The sequence below is a fragment of the Macrotis lagotis genome, chromosome 1, assembly GCF_037893015.1.
Source record: "Macrotis lagotis isolate mMagLag1 chromosome 1, bilby.v1.9.chrom.fasta, whole genome shotgun sequence".
NCBI lineage: Eukaryota > Metazoa > Chordata > Mammalia > Peramelemorphia > Peramelidae > Macrotis > Macrotis lagotis.
In genome coordinates, this window is record NC_133658.1 from 674,830,140 (window position 1) to 674,842,600 (window position 12,461).

Genomic DNA, 12,461 nt, shown 5'->3' on the forward strand with positions numbered 1-12,461 from the left:
TAATATTCCAGAATCTAGTGAAGGAAAACTGCCCTGATATCATGGAATCAGAGGGCAGAGTAGTTATTGAAAGAGTATATTGATCCCCACCAGAAAAATATCCTAAAATGTAAACTCCAAGGAATGTTGTGGCCAAACTCCAGAACTATCAGATAAAAGAGAAAATCCTGCAAGCAGCCAGAAAGAAACAATTTAAATATCAAGGAGCCACAGTAAGGATCACGCATGACCTGGATGCATCAACTTTAAGGGATTGAAGGGCCTGGAATGAGATTTTTCGAAGAGCACGGGAGCTTAGAATGCAGCCAAGAATCTACTTTCCTGCAAAGCTGAGCCTTCTCTTGCAAGGAAAAAGATGAATGGACATTTAATGTAATGGAAGAATTCCAAAAATTTCTGATGAAAAGACCAAAGCTAAACAGAGAATTTGGACATCAAACATGAGGTTCAAGAGACACATGAAAAGGGAAAAAATGGTGGGGGGCAGTTAAAGAAAAAAATGCAATCCATTAAGTTGAAACTGGCTATATCCCAGCATGAGGGTGCAGGGAAAAGACTCTCATATATCCTGAGAAATGTAACTCTAACAGAGAGAATATACCTAGCCAGAAATGATGGACATCTATGACCTGTCCATGAGGCTGCTGTCTAATGGGATGTAACTGGCTTTAACCCCACTTGGGAGAAAGACTCTAATAACTCTCAGGAATTTTGACTCTATTCAATAGAATATAGAGAACTAGAAGGGACAGACATTCAGAATTTTCTACGACATAGATAGAATGATCTAAAAAAATACACAACCTCCCTAAAAAGGGGGACAGAAAAGAGACGGGAGGAGGGAGGGGATTGAATGGGACAAATCTCATTAAACTAAGAGGTACAAAAAACTTATGGTAATAGGTTGGAAGAAGGGAGCAGAGGAGAAACACCTGAATCTTCTTCTCATCAGACCTGGCTTTAAGTCAACCTACATGTACTCAGTTAACTTATAAAACATCTAACCTTTCAAGTATTAAAAGGGGAAAAGGGGAGGGGGGATGGAGAAAGGGAAGGGGAGTGGGAGAAATAAAGGGAAATAACAAAAGGAAGGGATGGGAAAAAGGAAAAAGGGAAAGGGGAAAGAAAGGGGAGGGTGTGATATAGGAGGGCAAACACACTGAAGGGGGTGGTATTTAAAAACAAAATACTGGGGAATATGGATAAAAGGCAGGAAAAAGGGGAAAATGCAAACAGAGGGAAGATATCATAGAGGTCAATAAAGAATTAGTAATCATAACCTTGAATGCAAATGGGATGAACTCTCCCTTAAAACGGAGGCAAATAGCAGAGTGGATTAAAAATCAGAATCCTACAATATGATGCTTACAAGAAACTCATTTGAAGCAGAGAGATACATATAGAGTAAATGTAAAAGATTGGAGCAAAATATATTTTGATTCAGCTGAAGTAAAAAAAAAAACAGATGTAGCAATCCTTATTTCAGAAAAAAGCAGCAGCAAAAATAGATAGCCTTAAAAGAGATAAGGAAGGAAACTTTATCCTCCTAAAAGGTACAATAGACAATAAAGTCATTTCAATATTGAATATATATGCACCCAGTGGGACAGCACCCAAATTCTTAGAAGAGAAGCTCAAAGAATTACAAGAAGACATAGACAGCAAAACTCTACTAGAGGGAGACCTGAACCTCCCACTATCAGATCTAGATAAACCAAATAATAAAACAAACAAGAAAGAAATTAGGGAGGTAAATAGATTGTTAGAAAAATTAGATATGATAGACTTATGGAGGAAACTGAATGGGGATAGAAAGGAATGTACCTTTTTCTCTGCAGTACATGGAACTTAAAAAAAATTGACCATGTACTAGGACATAAAAACCTAATGATCAACTGCAGAAAAGCTTAAATAGTGAATACATCTTTCTCAGATCACAATACAATAAAAGTCATATGCAATACTGGGCCAAGGAGATATAGACCCAGAGCAAATTGGAAACTGAATAACCTCATTTTAAAAAATGAGTGGACAAAAAAAAATTATAGAAAGAATCAACAATTTTATCCTAGATAATGATAATAATGAAACAACATAATAAAACCTATGGGATTCATTCAAAGCAACTCTCAGGGGATATATTAAAGCTCTAAATGCTTATATGAATAAATTGGAGAAAGAGGAAATCAATGAACTAAACATGCAACTAAAAAAATTAGAGAAAGAACAAATCAAAAATCCCCAATCAAATACAAATTAGAAATTTTAAAAATTAAAGGAGAAATTAATAAAATCAAAAGCTAAAAAAATATTGAATTATGTTGCTAATATGAAAAAAACTAATAAAATCAATAAACCTCTGGTCAATTAGATTTAAAAAAAAAGAAAGAATAAACCCAAATTGCTAGTATCGTAAATGAAAAAGGTGAACTCACCACCAGTGAGAAGGATATTAAAGTAATAATTCAAAATTATTTTGCCCCACTCTATGCCAATAAATTTGATAATCTAAGTGAAATGGTTGAATATATACAAAAATAAATTGCCCAGGTTAAAGGAAGAAGAGATTAAATACCTGAAGAACCCTATCTCAGAAAAAGAAATTCAACAAGCCATTATTGAACTCCCTAAAATTAATCTCCAGGGCCTGATGGATTCACAAGTGAATTCTACCAAACCTTTAAGCAACAATTGGTTCAAATCCTATATAAACTCTTTGGAAAATAGGGAAAGGTGGAACTCTCCCTAACTCTCTCTATGAAACCAATATGCTACTGTTACCTAAGCCAGGAAGAGTTAAAACAGAGAAAGAAAATTATAGACCTATTTCCCTGAGGAATATAGATGCAAAAATTCTAAATATAATCTTAGCAAAACGACTACAACAAGTCAGCACTTAGGATAATACATTATGATCAAGTAGGATTTATTCCAGGAAGGCAGGGATGGTTCAATATTAGGAAAACTGTTAGTATACTCAATTATATCAACAACAAACCTATCAGAAATCATATGATCCTATCAATAGATGCTGAAAAAGCTTTTGACAAAACACAGCATCCATTCCTTTTAAAAACACTAGAGAGTGTAGGAATAAATGGACTGTTCCTTAAAATAATTAGCAGTATCTATCTGAAACCATCAACAAGCATTATATTCAATGTGGAGAGGCTATAGGCATTCCCAATAAAATCAGGGGTCAAACAAGGGTGCCCATTATCACTACTACTATTCAATATTGTATTAGAAATGTTAGCATCAGCAATTAGAGAAGAAAAGAAATTGAAGGAATTAGAATTTGGAAGGAAGTGACAAAACTCTCACTCTTCACAGATGACATGATAGTCTACCTAGAGAATCCCAAGAAATCATCTAAAAAACTACTAGAAACAATTAGCAATTTTAGCAAAGTTGCAGGTTATAAAATAAACCCTCATAAATCCTCAACTTGTCTATATATGTCTAGCAAGAAACAGCAGGAAGAGCTAGAAAGAGAAATACCTTTCAAAGTAACCTCAGACACTGTAAAATATTTGGCAGTCTATTTGCCAAGACAGACTCAGAATCTTTTTGAAAAAATTATAAAACACTTCTCACACAAATTAAATCAGATTTAAATAACTGGGCAAATATCAACTGCTCATGGATAGGGAGAGCTAATATAAATTATTAATTTTATTGGATTTTTCATAAAACCAACTTTTGTTTTCATTTATTAATTCAGGAGTTTTCTTTTCTTTTTGCTTTTATTAATTTCTCCTTTAATTTTAAAAACTTCTAATTTGGTATTTAATTGGGGATTTTTAATTTGTTCTTTCTCTAATTTTTTTAGTTGCATATTTAGTTCATTGATTTCCTCTGTTTCTAATTTATTCATGTAAGCATTTAAAGATATAACATACCCCCTGAGTGAACCCATAGATTTTGGTATTATTTTTCATTATTGACATTATCTAGGATAAAATGATTAATTATTTCTATAATTTTTATGACCCACTCATTTTTTAAAATGAGGTTATTCAGTTTCCAATTGGTTCTAGATCTATATCTCCCTGGCCCAATTTTACATATGACTTTTATTACATTGTGATTTGAGAAAGATGTATTCACTATTTCGGACTTTTTTCAGTTGATCATTAGGTTTTTATGTCCTAGTATATAGTCATTTTTTATATAAGTACCATGTACTGCAGAGAAAATGGTATATTCCTTTATATCCCAATTCAGTTTCCTCCATGAGTCTACCATATCTAGGTTTTCAAACAATTTATTTAGCTCTTTATCTTCTTTTTCGTTTATTTTATGATTTGATTTAGCTAGATCTGAGAGTGGGAGGTTGAGGTCTCCCACTGGTAGAGTTTTGCGGTGTATGTCTTCCTGTAGCTCTTTCAGCTGCTCCTCTAAGAATTTGGGTGCTATCCCATTGGGTGCATATACATATTCAGTATTGGAATCACTTTAGTGTCTGTATTACCTTTTAGGAGAATATAGTTTCCTTCCTCATCCCTTTTAACACTATTTATTTTGCAGCTGCTTTGTCTTAAATAAGAATTGCTACCCATTCACTTCAGCTAAAGCAAACTATATTTTGCTCCAACTTTTAGCTTTTATGCTATATGTATCTCTGAGCTTCAAATGAGTTTCTTGTAAGCAGCATATTGTAGGATTCTGGTTTTTAATCTACTCTACTATTCACTTATGTTTTAAGGGAGAGTTCATCCCATTCACATTCAAAGTTATAATTACCAATTCTTTATTGGCCTCCATGCTATCTTCCCTCTGTTTGTATTTTTCCCTTCCCACACTTATCCATATTCCCCAGTATTTTGTTTCTGAATACCATCCTTTCAGTGTGTTTGCCCTCCTATATTCACTCCCTCCCCTTTCTTTCCTCTTTCCATTTTTCTCTTTTCCCTTTCCTTCCTTTTCTTTGTTCCCCTTTTTTCCCTCCCCCTCCCTTTCTCCATTCCCCACTCCCAATTCCCGCTTTTATACTTCAAAGGTTAGATGTGTTTTAAGTTAACTGAATATGTGTGTAAGTTAACTTTAAGCCAAGTCTTATGAGAAGAAAATTCAGGTGTTTCTCATCTCCTCCCTTCTTCCTCTCTATTACCATAGACATTTTGTACCTCTTAGTGTAATGAGATTTATCCCATTCAATGCCCTCCTTCCTCCTGTCTCCTTCCTGTCCTCCTTTTTTGAATAGGTAGTGTTTTTAAAATCATTCTATCTGAGTCATAGAAAATTCTGAGTTTCCATCACTTCTGCCTAAGTACATTCTCTCGAATAGAGTTACAAGTCTTGAGAGTGATTAGAGTCTTTCTACCAAGTAGGGTTACAGCAAGTTTCATCCCATTGGATAGCAGTCTCATCAATAAGTCATGAGTGTCCATCACTTATGGCTAGGTAAATTCTCTTTGTTTGAGTTACAATTCACAAGAGATAAGAGAATCTTTTTCCCCAGGCTGGGATGCAGTCAGTTTCAACTTATTGGAAAGCAGTTTTATTTCTTTATCCCCCCTTTCTTTAAACCTTTTCATGTGTCTCTTGAACCTCCTTTTTTATATCCAAATTTGCTATTTAACTCTGGTCTTTCAACAGGAATATTTGGAATTCTTCCATTTCATTAAATGTCCATCTTTTCCACCTGACAAAGAAGGGACAGCTTTGCAGCATAGTGGATTATTGACTGCATACCAAGCTCCCTTGCTTGTTGGAATACATTGTTCCAGGCCCTTCGATCCTTAATGTTGATGCAGCCAGGTCCTGTATAATCCTTACTGTGGCTCCTTGTTTCTTTCTGGCTGCTTGCAGGATTTTCTCTTTTATCTGACAGTTCTGGAATTTGGCCATAGCATTCCTTGCTATTTTCATTTTTGGTTCTCTTTCTGGAGGACATTGATGTATTCTTTAAATAACTACATTGCCCTCTGGTTCCATAATATCAGGGCAATGTTCCATTACTAGATCCTGTAATATTAAGTCCAGGCTTTTTCCCTCTTCAATGTTTTCAGGAAGTCCAATAATTCTCAGTTTGCCCCTCCTTGACCTATTCTCAAGGTCAGTGGTTTTGCTGATGAGGTGTTTTACATTTTCTTCTATTTTTTCTAGTTTTTGATTTTGTTTAACAGGCTCTTACTGTCTCATGAAGTCACTACTTTCTGCAGACTCCATTCTTCTTTTTTAGAGAGGAATTTTCTTCATTTACCTTTTGCAACTCCTTTTCCAATTGGTAAATTCTATTTTTGAAAGAGCTTTCCATTTGATCAATTGAGATTTTGAGAGAATTATCTTTTTGCATTTGCCCAATTGAGGATCTGAGTGATTTAGTCTCATTTTGTATTTGACCAATTTTATTTTGCAATGATTTGTTTTCTTCTTTCAAGGTGTTAATTTTCTTTCCCAAATTTTCCAAACTCCTTCCAAGGATTTGTTTTCTTGTTGCAGGGTGTTAATTTTTTCTTTGAGTTTTTCCAGTTGACTTTTAAACTTCCTTATTTCTTAAAGGAAGTCTTTCTGTGCTGGAGACCAGATCATATTCTCCTCAGAGTTTCTAGGTCTCTTTGAGTTGGGGTATTTTACTTGCAAGAATTTTTCTATGGATCAACCTTTCCATTGACCTTTCTTCATTTTGCTAAGACTTTGAGTAGGGTAGGGCCTGATTCACAGATGTTTGGGGTTAGAATCCCTAGAGATTTTACTCACTGAGTGTAATTTCTCCAGCTGGTTAGTAGGAGGTTCTGGTTGTTTCTCTGGAGTGTTTGTGACCTTGATTGAGGCCTACTACCTTAGCTTGAAGGGAGAGTTTGAAGCTTTTAAATACTTTTGCCTTCAATCAATGGTTGACTCTACCCTGGGGTAAGGTCATCCCTCTCCCTATTTTTAGCTGGGATGGTTCTTCTGCTCACACACCTGTGCTAGGGGCAGAAGTAATCTGTAATTGTGTTTGTTCTGGGAAGAGACCTCAGCTGTAATGGAGGGGTGGACTCAGATTTCCTCAGACAGGAGGATCCCAGGGATGGTGCCAGCAGTTCTCCTGTACTAGAACTCTCTCCCCAGCCCTGTGGCAAGCTCCAGAGGATCAGTGCCAACACCAATGCCCCTGCTTCCTATTAGACCCAAGCCCCTATGGTCTAGCCCCACCACTGATGAAGTAGGTCTGGCTCTTGGACCCTCAGTCTCCCAGGGCTTCTGCTGCTAATCAGGCTGATCCACAGCTAATTCACTCTCTATGCCTGGACTCATCCATGACTACAGAAGGCAAATACTGAGGTAGATGTTCTGCATTTTCTTTCTGGGTTTTGTGGATAGGTTTATTTTAAGAGGTTTGTTTCATATCATAGATGGGGAAAGATCAGGAGACATTAGAACTGTGCCTGTCTTCTCTCTGCCATCTTGACTGGAAGTACCAAATGTGTTTCTTGTAAACAGCATATTGTAGGATTTTGGTTTTTAATCCCATCTGCTATCTGCATCTGTTTTATGGGAGACTTCATCCCACACATATTCATGGTTATCAGTACTAACTCTGTACTATCCTTCATCCTACCTTCCCATGCTTTGTACTTTTCTTACTTCTTTCACTCTTCCCTCTTCAACAATATCTTGCTTTTAAATACAGCCTATCTTAGTCTATGTCCCTTCTATCTTCCCCCCCTCTCTCTTTATTTTCCCTTTTCCCATTCTCCTTCTTTTCCTTCAGGCTTCCTTCTCCTACCCTCCATTTCCCCTACTAATGCCTGAAGGATAAAGTAATTTTTTTCTCAACCAACTGAATGTATGTGCTATTCTCTCTTTGAACCAAATCTAATGTTAGTAAAATTCAGACAATTCTCACCCCATCCCTTCTTTCCATCTACTATATTATAACTATTGCAAAGCTTCATGTTATATACTTTATCCCTTTCTTCCTCTCCTACTTCCCATCTCATTGCAATTCTTTTATTTTATTTCTTAATCTTTTTTTAAATCATTTCATCAAAATCAATTTATGTCCATACCTTTAGCCTTTAATAGTGTTACAATTCTCAAGAGTTATGGAAATCTTCCTCCCATGTAGGAGGGAATGTAACTAGCTTAATAATATTATTGGATAACTTTCTTTATCTTTGCCCCTGTTTAACTTTTTATGTATCTTTTGAGTTTCCTGTTTGAAGATCAAATTCTCTCTTCAATTCTGGTCTTTTCATCAGAAAAATTTGAGTTGCCTATTTCATTAAATATCTATCATTTTACCTGAAAGAATAAATTCAGTTTTGTTCTGTGGTTGATTCTTGGTTGTAATCCAAGCTCCTTTGCCCTTTAGAAATCATATTTCAGGCACTTCAGTCCATTAAGGTTGATGTTGCATAATTTTGACAGTGACTCCATTAGTATTACTACTTTGTGGTCACTTCCAGGATTTTCTACTTGATCTGACAATTCTGGAATTTGGTTATAATATTATTTGGCATTTTAATTTGTATCCCTTGCAAATTATGATTGCTGGATTCTTTCTATAATTATTTTGCTCTTTAGTTCTATAATATCATTTTAGTTTTTATTGATTATTACTTGAAAATTTTTTCCAGGTTATTTTTTTTAATCCTGGCTTACAGGTAGTTCAATAATTCTTAAATTATCTCTCGGATCTATTTTCAAGAGTTAGTTATTTTACTAATGAATTATTTTACATTTCTTTTTATTTTTACAATTTTTTGAAGTTTGTTTAAATTGATTCTTGATGTTTCATGTAGTCATTAGTCTGCATTATTCCCTAAGTATTCTTCAGGGAATTTTTCTTCCAATTGACTTTTGTATCATCTATTCTATTAAATCAATTTCATTTTTCAATTTCCAATAATATGTTTATAGGATTTGCAATCTTCTGATATTTTTCTTCTGTTGGCATGATATTAAATTTCTATTACATTTCTTTTCCCATTTTTTCTATATGATCTTTCTAATATATTTTCTATCCTTCCAAGAAGACTTTTTGGACTAAAGACAAATTCATGAACTCCTCTGTAGCTTCATATATAGTGCTTTTACTGTTTCCTCTTTTGAACTAATGTTTTTTCCCATTCTTTTCTGCTAACTTCCTTTAGAACCTACTTTTTTCTGACCTGATCCCAAGACTCTCATGTTGCAGACAGACAGATTCATACCTTTGGTCTTGAAAACCCTTGACATCTGCTCACTGGTCTGGGACTTTACATTGGAACTACAAGTGGTTGAACACTAGACTGACAGCATTTGGAGCACCAGCTATCCATTCCCTGAATTGTCAGCACTGAGAACACCTAGCACTTGTTCTTTTGGTCATCTGTACTGGAATACCTATACCTTGCTCAGTGGGTTAGACCTTCCTGGTTGATAATGTATGGGCTATTCTATTCAGTTCAGTTCAGTGGACTGAATGGGAGTCCAAGGTATTGGCATTGGAGTTTTCCCAGCTGAGCTGCTGTGCTGTTGAACTGTGTTACCAGACCCACAAGGACTTCTTTTTTTTACATTTTTGTAAGGCAAATGGGGTTAAGTGGCTTGCCCAAGGCCACACAGCTAGGTAATTATTAAGTGTCTGAGACCGGATTTGAACCCAGGTACTCCTGACTCCAGGGGCGGTGCTTTATTCACTACACCACCTAGCGGCCCCTCCCAAGGACTTCCATTGGAGAGTGCTCTTGCAGTTGTGAATCTCCTTTAGTTCCTATCTTTTTTTTAGGTTTTTGCAAGGTTATGGGGTTAAGTGCCTTGCCCAAGCCACACAGCTAGGTAATTATTAAGTGTCTGAGGCAGGATTTGAACTCAGCTACTCCAGACTCCAGGGCTCATGCTCTATCCACTGTGCCACCTAGCCAGCACTATTTGTCCCTATCTTAACCTACCACTGCCAGTTGGTTTTCTGTTTCTGGCCCTGGATAGACCCACATTCCTCCAAAGGAAGATTTTGCTGTCAGATGCTCAACTCTGCTCTCTTCTGGAATCTATTACCCTGAAATCCACTTAGAGACTTGACTAGTGTTGTTTCTGAGGGAAATCCAGAGAATTTAAGAAAGTTCCTGCTTTCTCTCTTCCATTTTAGTGTGCCCTCCAGGAGAGTATTCTCAAAGGAAAATGTAGTGGACAGCATTATTGACTTAAGTCATGGGAAATAAAAAGTCTCCTTGACTTTGGAGAGATGGTCTTGGTGATAATATTTATAAATGTGGCATCTGATCAAAAGAATACAATAGATCATGAAATGCTTTCCACAGAATGGGAGAAAATATGGAGACAAATTGCCAAAAGAATGATCAACAAAGAGGTGGAAATAAGGTGCCAAATTTAAGGCAGGGGAATTACCACAGGTCACTCCAAAATGAGTCCAAATACCTTTAAGTAATGATTTTAACCAAATTCTTAGGTGGAGAGAGGAGCATAGAGCAATCCAAAGCACAAGAGAGAAAACAAGACCTAGCAATCAGGAACAAACAACAGAGTGGTTGTGTTAGTGGTATTGGTGGTCATTTCAAGATTTCTCAGTCCAGCAATTGGCCAGGTCACATTGAGAAATTAGCAGGAAAAGTCTGCCACATCATGATGAATGAGGAAGACAGTCTATTGCTGGTTTCAGCAGTACAGACAAGGCCCCAGTGGACCAGCAATAGGTCTATGGAGTTACTGAATTGGCAGAGGCAGCTCCTTCCAAACATCTCATCAAAAATATTATAAAGAAGTTAGAAAAAGTTCACAGGGGTTGCTTTGCTATCACAGAGGCAGGTCTCTGTTACTTTGCTCATTTTCAGATCTGGGTTGCAGGTTTGGGGCCCAGTTGCAAGAAGAAGAGTAGTAGCACAACAGAGCTAACTGCCACAGTATAAACTATAACACAACAGAGGACAGGAGACAGTTCTGAACCTCTCCTTAAATCTGAAGACCTTGGAAGAGCTGAAAGCTTGCAGATCCTTAGAACTATCTCTTAAATCAGTTGCCAAAAATCCCCAAAAGCTTGGACCAGTTAACCTTCCAGTCCAGGAACATATCCCCATCAAGCAGAACACCACTTTAATAAAAAGTTAAAATAAATTTATAGTCTGGGAAAATGAGCAAACAATAGCAGTAAGACGTCTGACTATAGAGAGTTACTGTTATCATCAGGAAGATCAAAATATTCATAGAGTAAGCACTACTACTACATCCAAAATTTTCAAGGAAAAATATGACTGAAACTCAGTCCATGGGTGAGCTCAAGAAGATTCTGAAAATCAAGTAAAGAAGATAGAGGAAAACATTGGAAAGAGAAATGAGAATGATGCAGGACAATCATGAAAGCTGAGTCAGCATTTTAGTGAAGAAGGAGCCAAAAAAGCGCAGAAAATAAAATCTTAAAAATCAAACTGTTCCAAATGGAAAAGGAGGTTCAAAAAGTCTGAGGAAAAGTTTAAATTTAAGAAGCACAACTGCTCAAATGGAAAAGGAAATAGAAACACGTTTAAGAAAATGATTCAATAAAATATGGAGTTGAGCAAAGATAAGGTATACATTATGTAAGAAATAAAGAAACAATGAAACAAAATGAAAAGAATGGGGAAAAAACTAGAAAAATGTGTGAAATAACTAATTGAAAAAGTAACTGAGGGGGTGGCTAGGTGACTCAGTGGATAAAGCACTGGCCCAGGAGTCAGGTTAGGAGTACCTTAGTTCAAATCCAGTCTCAGACACTTAATAATAACCTAGCCGTGTGGCCTTGGGCAAGCCACTTAACTCCATTGCCTTGCCAAAAAAAAAAAAAAAAAAAAAAAAAAAAAAAAACAAAGAAAAAAAGAGAAAGTAACTGATGAAGAAAATAGATCATGGAGAGAAAATTTAGAAAATTTTTGGACTACTTGAAAGCCATGATCAAAAAATAAGCCTAGATATAATATTCTAAGAACTTATGGAAAATTTCCCAAATATTCTAGAAGAAGAGACTAAAATAGAAATTGAAAAAATCTACCAATAACCTCCTCATAAAGATTTCAAAATGAAAATCATCAGGAATATTATAGCCAAATTTCAGAACTCCCAAGCCAGTTAGAAATTTTTCAAGTAGTCAGAAAGAAACAATCCAAATATTGTGGAGCTACAGTCAAGATAACACAAGATATAGCAGTTTCTACAGTAAGGGATAATAGGGCTTGGAATAAAATAAACTCCAGAAGACAAAAGAGCTTGGATTACAGCCAAGAATCAAATCTACAGCAAAAGTGAACTTATTTTTAGAGGGGAAAAGATGGACATTCAATGAAATAGGAGTTTTTCATACTTTCCTCATGAAACAATCAGAGATTAACTGAAAATCTGATCTTCAAATATTAGACTCAAGTAAAGCATAGAAAAGGCAAATCATAAAGGGATTTAATAGTATTAAACTGGTTATAGTCCAGTAAGGAAAGATGATACTGATAACTCAGGCAAACTTTTCTATTAATTGCAGATTTTTTATAAAGCTTATATTGAAA